This window comes from Lepisma saccharinum, chromosome 30 (genome assembly GCF_977018435.1).
Source record: "Lepisma saccharinum chromosome 30, izLepSacc3.1, whole genome shotgun sequence".
In the NCBI taxonomy this organism is placed as follows: Eukaryota; Metazoa; Arthropoda; class Insecta; order Zygentoma; family Lepismatidae; genus Lepisma; species Lepisma saccharinum.
In genome coordinates this window covers 42329260-42340430 of record NC_139258.1, presented here as the reverse complement: position 1 = coordinate 42340430, position 11171 = coordinate 42329260, and positions in this window count along the sequence as shown.

Sequence of the window (11171 nt, the reverse complement as noted above, 5' to 3'; positions counted from 1 at the left end):
CGCCGAATTTCGATTCCCTAGATCGAAATTGAAAACATGGCTTAGGCGAGAGAAACGCTCCTTAGTAGACGAGAATGACATTGTCTTTCGATTATCACTTTTTCATACTTGGCGTCATTCGATCGTTACGAAATTTTACCATTTAAAAGGAGAGGTCCGGCTCTCAGGGTATCCCAAGTTTCGACTTCCTCGGTTAGACCGAGGTACACTTAACTGCATTTTAACGAAATGGCGGTTTAGGAGGCGAGAAGCGCTTATAAAGGTGCGAAAAGGACACGGGCTCGCGGATTTGCTTAGAAAAGTCAAGATTCCGGATTTGCTTTTGTCTCGCCCTGCATATTTTCGTGTAGAGGAATGATACAGTTACTCTCTAACACATTGTGAGTTTCCCGTCAAAACTGAACTTTCTATTCAAACTTTAAAATCCGCTAAGATTTAGCATTTCCTCCTAATTTCAAGGGGAGAATCAAACCTTTCCCGTGACTCCAACACTCGACCTCCTTTTTAATTTTTCCGACAGGATATCTACCTGGGTCCTTCCCCTACAAACCTGCGTTGGGGGTTATCGCGATCCGACGGCAAGAGCCGCTCCCGTCTGGTGTTTAGCGCCGGAGGTGCAGGTCGCGGGGGCGAAAATATGCCTTTTTCCAAGTTGGCGCGGCAGTTTTTGAGAAATCTCAATATCGCATTCGAAGCTTTTATTATCTTCACGTGGGTTACCTTTGTGCAGAATTTCGATTCCCTAGATCGAAATTGAAAACATGGCTTAGGCGAGAGAAACGCTCCTTATTAGACGAGAATGACACTGTCTTTCGATTATCACATTTTCATACTTTGCGTCATTCGATCGTTACGAAATTTTACCATGTAAAAGGAGAGGTCCTGCTCTACCGGTATCCCAAATTTCGACATCCCCGGTTAGACCGAAGTTCCATTTGACCTCCTTTAAACGAAATGGCGGTTTAGGGGGTGAGAAACGATTATTAAGGTGCGAGAAGTTCGCCGTCTCGCGGATTCGCTTAGAAAAGTCAACATTCCGGTTTTTCTTTGTATCGACTTGCATGTTTTAGTGTAGACGAATGATGCAGCTACCTCCTAACAAGATATTGTGAGTTTCCCGACAAAACTGAATTTTCTATTCAAATTTAAATTCAGTTAAGATTTAGCATTTCCACCTAATTTCAAGGGGAGAATCAACCGTTTCCCGTGACTCCATTACTCGACCTCGCTTTTAATTTACCGTGAGGATATCTACCTGGGTCCTTCCCCTACAACCCTGCGTTAGGGGTTATCGCGATCCGACGGTAAGAGCCGCTCCCGTCTGGTGTTTAGCGTCGGTGGTGCATGTCGCGGGGGCGATAATATGCCATTTCCCAAGCTGGCGGCCGCAGTTTTTGAGAAATCTCAAAATCGCATTCGAAGCTTTTATTATCTTCACGTGGGCTACCTTTGCGCCGAATTTCGATTCCCTAGATCAAAATTGAAAACATGGCTTAGGCGAGAGAAACGCTCCTTAGGAGACGAGAATGACATTGTCTTTCGATTATCACTCTTTCATACTTGGCGTCATTCGATCGTTACGAAATTTTACCATTTAAAAGGAGAGGTCAGGCTCTCAGGGTATCCCAAGTTTCGACTTCCTCGGTTAGACCGAGGTACCCTTAACCGCATTTTAAAAGAATGGCGGTTTAGGGGGCGAGAAGCGCTTATAAAAGTGCGAAAAGGACACGCGCTCGCGGATTTGCTTAGAAAATTCAAGATTCCGGATTTGCTTTTGTCTCGCCCTGCATGTTTTCGTGTAGAGGAATGATACAGCTACTCTGTAACACATTGTGTGTTTCCCGTCAAAACTGAATTTTCTATTCAAACTCTAAAATCCGTTAAGATTTAGCATTTTTTCCAAATTTGAAAGGGAGAATCAACCCTTTACCGTGACTCCAACACTCGACCTCCTTTTTAGTTTGCCGACAGGATATCTACTTGGGTCCTTCCCCTACAACCCTGCCTTAGGGGTTATCGCGATCCGACGGTAAGAGCCGCTCCCGTCTGGTGTTTAGCGTCGGAGGTGCATGTCGCGGGACCGATAATATGCCATTTCCCAAGATGGCGGCCGCAGTTTTTGAGAAATCTCAAAATCGCATTCGAAGCTTTTATTATCTTCACGTGGGCTACCTTTGTGCCGAATTTCGATTCCCTAGATCGAAATTGAAAACATGGCCTAGGCGAGAGAAACGCTCCTTAGGAGACGAGAATGACATTGTCTTTCGATAATCACTTTTTCATACTTGGCGTCATTCGAAAGTTACGAAATTTTAATATCTAAAAGGAGAGGTCAGGCTCTACCGGTATCCTAAGTTTCCACTTAAAGGGTTACACCGAAGTATACATTTTTCGAAAAGGCGGTTTAGTTGCGAGAAGCTCTTATTATGGTGCGAGAAGGGCGCTGGCTCGCGGGTTTGCTTAGAAAAGCCAAGATTCCGGATTTGCTTTTGCCTCGCCCTGCATGTTTTCCTGTAGACGAATGATGCACCTACCTTCTAACAAGATATTTCGAGTTTCCAGCCAAAACTGAATTTTCTATTCAAACCTAAAAATCCTTTAAGTTATAGCATTTCCTCCTAATTTCAAGGGGAGAATCAACCTTTTCCCGTGACTCCAACACTCACCTCCATTTTTAATTTACCGTCAATATACCTACCTGGGTCCTTCCCCTACAACCCCGGGTTACGGGTTAGCGCGATCCCACGGCAAGGGCCGCTCCCGTCTGGTGTTTAGCGCCGGAGGTGCAGGTCGCGGGGGCGAAAATATACCGTTTTCTAAGATGGCGCCGCAGTTCTTGAGAAATCTCAAAGTCGCATTCCAAATGTTCTCTCCTCACGAGGCTACCTTTGTGCAGAATTTCGATTCCCTAGATCGAAATTGAAAACACGGCTTAGGCGACAGAAATGCTCCATAGGAGACGAGAATGACATTGTCTTTCGATTATCACTTTTTCATACTTGGCGTCATTCGATCGTTACGAAATATTACCATGTAAAAGGAGAGGTTCGGCTCTACCGGTATCCCAAGGTTCGACATCCCAGGTTAGACCGAAGTACCATTTGACCTCCTTTAAACGAAATGGCGGTTTAGGGGCGAGTAGAGCTTATTAAGCTGCGAGAAGGACGCGGGCTAGCGGATTCGCTTAGGAAAGTCAAGATTCTGGACTTGCTTTTGCCTCGTCCTGCATGTTTTCGTGTAGACAAATGATACAGCTACCTTCCAACAAGATATTGTGAGTTTCTCGACAAATATTAATTTTCTATTCAAACTTTAAAATCCGTTAAGGTTTAGCATTTCCTCCTAATTTCAAGGGGAGAATCAACCCTTTCCCATGACTCAAACACTCGACCTTTTTTTAATTTACCGTGAGGATATCTACCTGGGTCCTTCCCCTACAACCCTGCCTTAGGGGTTATAGCGATCCGAGGGCAAGAGCCGGTCCCGTTTGGTGTTTAGCGTCGGAGGTGCATGTCGCGGGGGAGATAATATGCCATTTCCCAAGATGGCGGCCGCAGTTTTTGAGAAATCTCAAAATCGCATTCGAAGCTTTTATTACCTTCACGTGGGCTACCTTTATGCCGAATTTCGATTCCCTAGATCGAAATTGAAAACATGGCTTAGGCGAGAGAAACGCTCCTTAGGAGACGAGAATGACATTGTCTTTCGATTATCACGTTTTCATACTTGGCGTCATTCGATCGTTACGAAATTTTACCATTTAAAAGGAGAGGTCCGGCTCTCAGGGTATCCCAAGTTTCGACTTCCTTGGTTAGACCGAGGTACCCTTAACCGCATTTTAAAAAAATGAAGGTTTAGCGAACGAGAAGCGCTTATAAAGGTGCGAAAAGGACACGGGCTCGCGGATTTACTTAGAAAAGTCAAGATTCCGGATTTGCTTTTGTCTCGCCCTGCATATTTTCGTGTAGAGGAATGATACAGCTACTCTCTAATACATTGTGAGTTTCCCGTCAAAATTCAATTTTCTATTCAAACTTTAAAATCCGCTAAGATTTAGCATTTCCTCCTAATTTCAAGGGGAGAATCAAACCTTTCCCGTGACTCCAACACTCGACCTCCTTTTTAATTTTTCCGACAGGATATCTACCTGGGTCCTTCCCCTACAAACCTGCGTTAGGGGTTATCGCGATCCGACGGCAAGAGCCGCTCCCGTCTGGTGTTTAGCGCCGGAGGTGCAGGTCGCGGGGGCGAAAATATGCCTTTTTCCAAGTTGGCGCGGCAGTTTTTGAGAAATCTCAATATCGCATTCGAAGCTTTTATTATCTTCACGTGGGTTACCTTTGTGCAGAATTTCGATTCCCTAGATCGAAATTGAAAACATGGCTTAGGCGAGAGAAACGCTCCTTATTAGACGAGAATGACACTGTCTTTCGATTATCACATTTTCATACTTTGCGTCATTCGATCGTTACGAAATTTTACCATGTAAAAGGAGAGGTCCTGCTCTACCGGTATCCCAAATTTCGACATCCCCGGTTAGACCGAAGTTCCATTTGACCTCCTTTAAACGAAATGGCGGTTTAGGGGGTGAGAAACGATTATTAAGGTGCGAGAAGTTCGCCGTCTCGCGGATTCGCTTAGAAAAGTCAACATTCCGGTTTTTCTTTGTCTCGACTTGCATGTTTTAGTGTAGACGAATGATGCAGCTACCTCCTAACAAGATATTGTGAGTTTCCCGACAAAACTGAATTTTCTATTCAAATTTAAATTCAGTTAAGATTTAGCATTTCCACCTAATTTCAAGGGGAGAATCAACCGTTTCCCGTGACTCCATTACTCGACCTCGCTTTTAATTTACCGTGAGGATATCTACCTGGGTCCTTCCCCTACAACCCTGCGTTAGGGGTTATCGCGATCCGACGGTAAGAGCCGCTCCCGTCTGGTGTTTAGCGTCGGAGGTGCATGTCGCGGGGGCGATAATATGCCATTTCCCAAGCTGGCGGCCGCAGTTTTTGAGAAATCTCAAAATCGCATTCGAAGCTTTTATTATCTTCACGTGGGCTACCTTTGCGCCGAATTTCGATTCCCTAGATCAAAATTGAAAACATGGCTTAGGCGAGAGAAACGCTCCTTAGGAGACGAGAATGACATTGTCTTTCGATTATCACTCTTTCATACTTGGCGTCATTCGATCGTTACGAAATTTTACCATTTAAAAGGAGAGGTCAGGCTCTCAGGGTATCCCAAGTTTCGACTTCCTCGGTTAGACCGAGGTACCCTTAACCGCATTTTAAAAGAATGGCGGTTTAGGGGGCGAGAAGCGCTTATAAAAGTGCGAAAAGGACACGCGCTCGCGGATTTGCTTAGAAAATTCAAGATTCCGGATTTGCTTTTGTCTCGCCCTGCATGTTTTCGTGTAGAGGAATGATACAGCTACTCTCTAACACATTGTGTGTTTCCCGTCAAAACTGAATTTTCTATTCAAACTCTAAAATCCGTTAAGATTTAGCATTTTTTCCAAATTTGAAAGGGAGAATCAACCCTTTACCGTGACTCCAACACTCGACCTCCTTTTTAGTTTGCCGACAGGATATCTACTTGGGTCCTTCCCCTACAACCCTGCCTTAGGGGTTATCGCGATCCGACGGTAAGAGCCGCTCCCGTCTGGTGTTTAGCGTCGGAGGTGCATGTCGCGGGACCGATAATATGCCATTTCCCAAGATGGCGGCCGCAGTTTTTGAGAAATCTCAAAATCGCATTCGAAGCTTTTATTATCTTCACGTGGGCTACCTTTGTGCCGAATTTCGATTCCCTAGATCGAAATTGAAAACATGGCTTAGGCGAGAGAAACGCTCCTTAGGAGACGAGAATGACATTGTCTTTGATAATCACTTTTTCATACTTGGCGTCATTCGAAAGTTACGAAATTTTAATATCTAAAAGGAGAGGTCAGGCTCTACCGGTATCCTAAGTTTCCACTTAAAGGGTTACACCGAAGTATACATTTTTCGAAAAGGCGGTTTAGTTGCGAGAAGCTCTTATTATGGTGCGAGAAGGGCGCTGGCTCGCGGGTTTGCTTAGAAAAGCCAAGATTCCGGATTTGCTTTTGCCTCGCCCTGCATGTTTTCCTGTAGACGAATGATGCACCTACCTTCTAACAAGATATTTCGAGTTTCCAGCCAAAACTGAATTTTCTATTCAAACCTAAAAATCCTTTAAGTTATAGCATTTCCTCCTAATTTCAAGGGGAGAATCAACCTTTTCCCGTGACTCCAACACTCACCTCCATTTTTAATTTACCGTCAATATACCTACCTGGGTCCTTCCCCTACAACCCCGGGTTACGGGTTAGCGCGATCCCACGGCAAGGGCCGCTCCCGTCTGGTGTTTAGCGCCGGAGGTGCAGGTCGCGGGGGCGAAAATATACCGTTTTCTAAGATGGCGCCGCAGTTCTTGAGAAATCTCAAAGTCGCATTCCAAATGTTCTCTCCTCACGAGGCTACCTTTGTGCAGAATTTCGATTCCCTAGATCGAAATTGAAAACACGGCTTAGGCGACAGAAATGCTCCATAGGAGACGAGAATGACATTGTCTTTCGATTATCACTTTTTCATACTTGGCGTCATTCGATCGTTACGAAATATTACCATGTAAAAGGAGAGGTTCGGCTCTACCGGTATCCCAAGGTTCGACATCTCAGGTTAGACCGAAGTACCATTTGACCTCCTTTAAACGAAATGGCGGTTTAGGGGCGAGTAGAGCTTATTAAGCTGCGGGAAGGACGCGGGCTAGCGGATTCGCTTAGGAAAGTCAAGATTCTGGACTTGCTTTTGCCTCGTCCTGCATGTTTTCGTGTAGACAAATGATACAGCTACCTTCCAACAAGATATTGTGAGTTTCTCGACAAATATTAATTTTCTATTCAAACTTTAAAATCCGTTAAGGTTTAGCATTTCCTCCTAATTTCAAGGGGAGAATCAACCCTTTCCCATGACTCAAACACTCGACCTTTTTTTAATTTACCGTGAGGATATCTACCTGGGTCCTTCCCCTACAACCCTGCCTTAGGGGTTATAGCGATCCGAGGGCAAGAGCCGGTCCCGTTTGGTGTTTAGCGTCGGAGGTGCATGTCGCGGGGGAGATAATATGCCATTTCCCAAGATGGCGGCCGCAGTTTTTGAGATATCTCAAAATCGCATTCGAAGCTTTTATTACCTTCACGTGGGCTACCTTTATGCCGAATTTCGATTCCCTAGATCGAAATTGAAAACATGGCTTAGGCGAGAGAAACGCTCCTTAGGAGACGAGAATGACATTGTCTTTCGATTATCACGTTTTCATACTTGGCGTCATTCGATCGTTACGAAATTTTACCATTTAAAAGGAGAGGTCCGGCTCTCAGGGTATCCCAAGTTTCGACTTCCTTGGTTAGACCGAGGTACCCTTAACCGCATTTTAAAAAAATGGCGGTTTAGGGAACGAGAAGCGCTTATAAAGGTGCGAAAAGGACACGGGCTCGCGGATTTACTTAGAAAAGTCAAGATTCCGGATTTGCTTTTGTCTCGCCCTGCATATTTTCGTGTAGAGGAATGATACAGCTACTCTCTAACACATTGTGAGTTTCCCGTCAAAATTCAATTTTCTATTCAAACTTTAAAATCCGTTAAGGTTTAGCATTTCCTCCTAATTTCAAAGGGAGAATCAACCCTTTACCGTGACTCCAACACTCGACTTCCTTTTTAATTTGCCGACAGGATATCTACCTGGGTCCTTCCACTACAAACCTGCGTTATGGGTTATCGCGATCCGACGGCAAGAAACGCTCCCGTCTGGTGTTTAGCTTTGCAGGTGCAGGTCGCGGGGGCGAAAATATGCCGTTTTCCAAGTTGGCGCGGCAGTTCTTGAGAAATCTCAAAATCGCATTCGCAGCTTTTATTATCTTCACGTGGGCTACATTTGTGAAGAATTTCGATTCCCTAGATCGAAATTGAAAACATGGCTTAGGCGAGAGAAACGCTCCTTATTAGACGAGAATGACACTGTCTTTCGATTATCACTTTTTCATACTTTGCGTCATTCGATCGTTACGAAATTTTACCATGTAAAAGGAGAGGTCCGGCTCTACCGGTATCCCAAATTTCGACATCCCCTGTTAGACCGAAGTTCCATTTGACCTCCTTTAAACGAAATGACGGTTTAGGGGGTGAGAAACGCTTATTAAGGTGCGAGAAGGACGCGGTCTCGCGGATTCGCTTAGAAAAGTCAAGATTCCGGATTTTGTTTTGTCTCGTCCTGCATGTTTTAGTGTAGACGAATGTTGCAGCTACCTTCAAACAACATATTGTGAGTTTCCTTACAAAACTGAATTTTCTATTCAAATTTTAAAATCAGTTAAGATTTAGCATTTCTTCCTAATTTCAAGGGGAGAATGAACCCTTTCCCGTGACTCCATTACTCGACCTCGCTTTTAATTTACCGTGAGGATATCTACTTGGGTCCTTCCGCTACAACCCTGCCTTAAGGGTTATCGCGATCCGACGGTAAGAGCCGCTCCCGTCTGGTGTTTAGCGTCGGAGGTGCATGTCGCGGGGGCGATAATATGCCATTTCCCAAGATGGCGGCTGCAGTTTTTGAGAAATCTCAAAATCGCATTCGAAGCTTTTATTATCTTCACGTGGGCTACCTTTGCGCCACATTTCGATTCCCTAGATCGAAATTGAAAACATGGCTTAGGCGAGAGAAACGCTCCTTAGGAGACGAGAATGACATTGTCTTTCGATTATCACTCTTTCATACTTGGCGTCATTCGATCGTTACGAAATTTTACCATTTAAAAGGAGAGGTCCGGCTCTCAGGGTATCCCAAGTTTCGACTTCCTCGGTTAGACCGAGGTACACTTAACCGCATTTTAACGAAATGGCGGTTTAGGGTTCGAGAAGCGCATATAAAGGTGCGAAAAGGACACGGGCTCGCGGATTTGCTTAGAAAAGTCAAGATTCCGGATTTGCTTTTGTCTCGCCCTGCATGTTTTCGTGTAGAGGAATGATACAGCTACTCTCTAACACATTGTGTGTTTAACGTCAAAAGTGAATTTTCAATTCAATGTTTAAAATCCGTTAAGATTTAGCATTTCCTCCTAATTTCAAAGGGAGAATCAACCCTTTACCGTGACTCCAACACTCGACCTCCTTTTTAATTTTCCGACAGGATATCTAAATGGGTCCTTCCCCTACAAACCTGCGTTAGGGGTTATCGCGATCCGACGGCAAGAGCTGCTCCCGTCTGGTGTTTAGCGTCGGAGGTGCATGTCGTGGGTGCGATAATATGCCATTTCCCGAGATGGCGGCCGCAGTTTTTGAGAAATCTCAAAATCGCATTCGAAGCTTTTATTGTATTCACGTGGGCTACCTTTGTGCCGAATTTCGATTCCCTAGATCGAAATTGAAAAATGGCTTAGGCGAGAGAAACGCTCCTTAGGAGACGAGAATGACATTGTCTTTCGATAATCACTTTTTCATACTTGGCGTCATTCGAAAGTTACGAAATTTTACCATCTAAAAGGAGAAGTCAGGCTCTACCGGTATCCCAAGTTTCCACTTAAAGGGTTAGACCGAAGTATACCTTTTAACGTTGTCACGTGCCAGTTTCGATGACACAATGAAAGTTGCAAGGAGGAATGGTTTCTTGGAATCGACGATAGATGGCAGCACGCCATATAAAGAAGAACAGAGCTCATTGTACAAACTAGGAGCGGAGAAGAGGGATTATATATATTATAGTAAATTGAGAAATATATAAAAGAAGAGTTCAAATACTATAATAGAAGTAAATAGAATGATGTATATAGTAATTTAAAAGAATTAAGAATATTGTCGCATACGAAACGTTTAGGGAAGTTATTAAGTAAGATAACGAATTCAGAAATGTATCTTTATATCTCTGACGAGGAGAACATCGTCAGTTTTTTGTTTGTTTGTCCCCGGTGGCGCTGTGTCAAATTAGACGCCCCGAAGCACTTTTCGGTTGCGCTTTTTCTTAGTCTCACTGGGCTATTGGTAGCGCTTGCTATTAGCGATCCTGGTTATTCCCCTTTGGTCGTCAAATAGGAGGTGGCGCTATTGTCAGTTTAGTCGACCCTACTCTTTCTACAAGTATAGCTTGTATTGTTTGACAAAGAAGCGGGGGGAAAGCGAGCACATAAATAAGATTACGCTTTAATAAAAGACGAAGAAATTCAAAGTAAAAGAAGAAGAAGCCATTTCCATATTAAAAGAAGATGAAGCCGTTTTCATAATAGAAGAAGAAGAAGCCTTTTAAAAGAAGAAGAAGCCTTTTAAAAGAAGAAGAAGCCGTTTCCATAAGAAAAGAAGAAGATTTTTCCATATTAAAAGAAGAAGAAGCATTTTAAAAGAAGAAGCCTTTTAAAAGAAGAAGAAGCCGTTTAAAAGAAGAAGAAGTTTTTTCGATTATACAAATACATATATTTTCTCTGTAGTTTGTTAAGTTCTCAGAATATAGATCCGCATTTTACTATATCCTCTTGGCTATAAAACGCTTTCTTATTTGGAATTCTCAAACAAAGAACCTATCCCCCTGAGATTAAGATATCTGTAGAAGTGGTAAATAACATTTAAGTACGTACCCACAAGGGGCGTAGCATTAGTGGCGCCCAACGTGGGGCTCGAGGTTAGAAATCTGGATTTGAGAAGTCAGGACCAGGATAGAGGAAGAGGAACCAACTTGAGAAATAGGAACGATTACGTCAGGAATCAAGAGTTTGTTGGAGATGGAAGGTACCAGGGATATGATAGGACATATAGAGGCAGAAATAGATTCCAAAGATATGGCAGAAGGGGAAGTCCTAGATGGAGAGAGGAAAGAGAAGAAAGACAGCAGAATGGACGAGCATCCAATGATGAAACTGAGAGAAGAAATATATCTCAGGACGAAGAGAGAAACGAGGCAATGGAACTAACAAGAAGCTATTGTACTGATGGAAGAAGGTTCCAAGAAAGATCGCACGGAGGAGAACATTTGGAGAGCGCCCAAAGTAATCGAGCGTCAAACATGTAATGCTCTTGCAGCAATCCCCAGGTGTGAGAGCTAATGAAAAGAAACATGAAATGAGGGGAGAAACAATAGAGAAACCCAGCGATAGTCTAGAATTATGT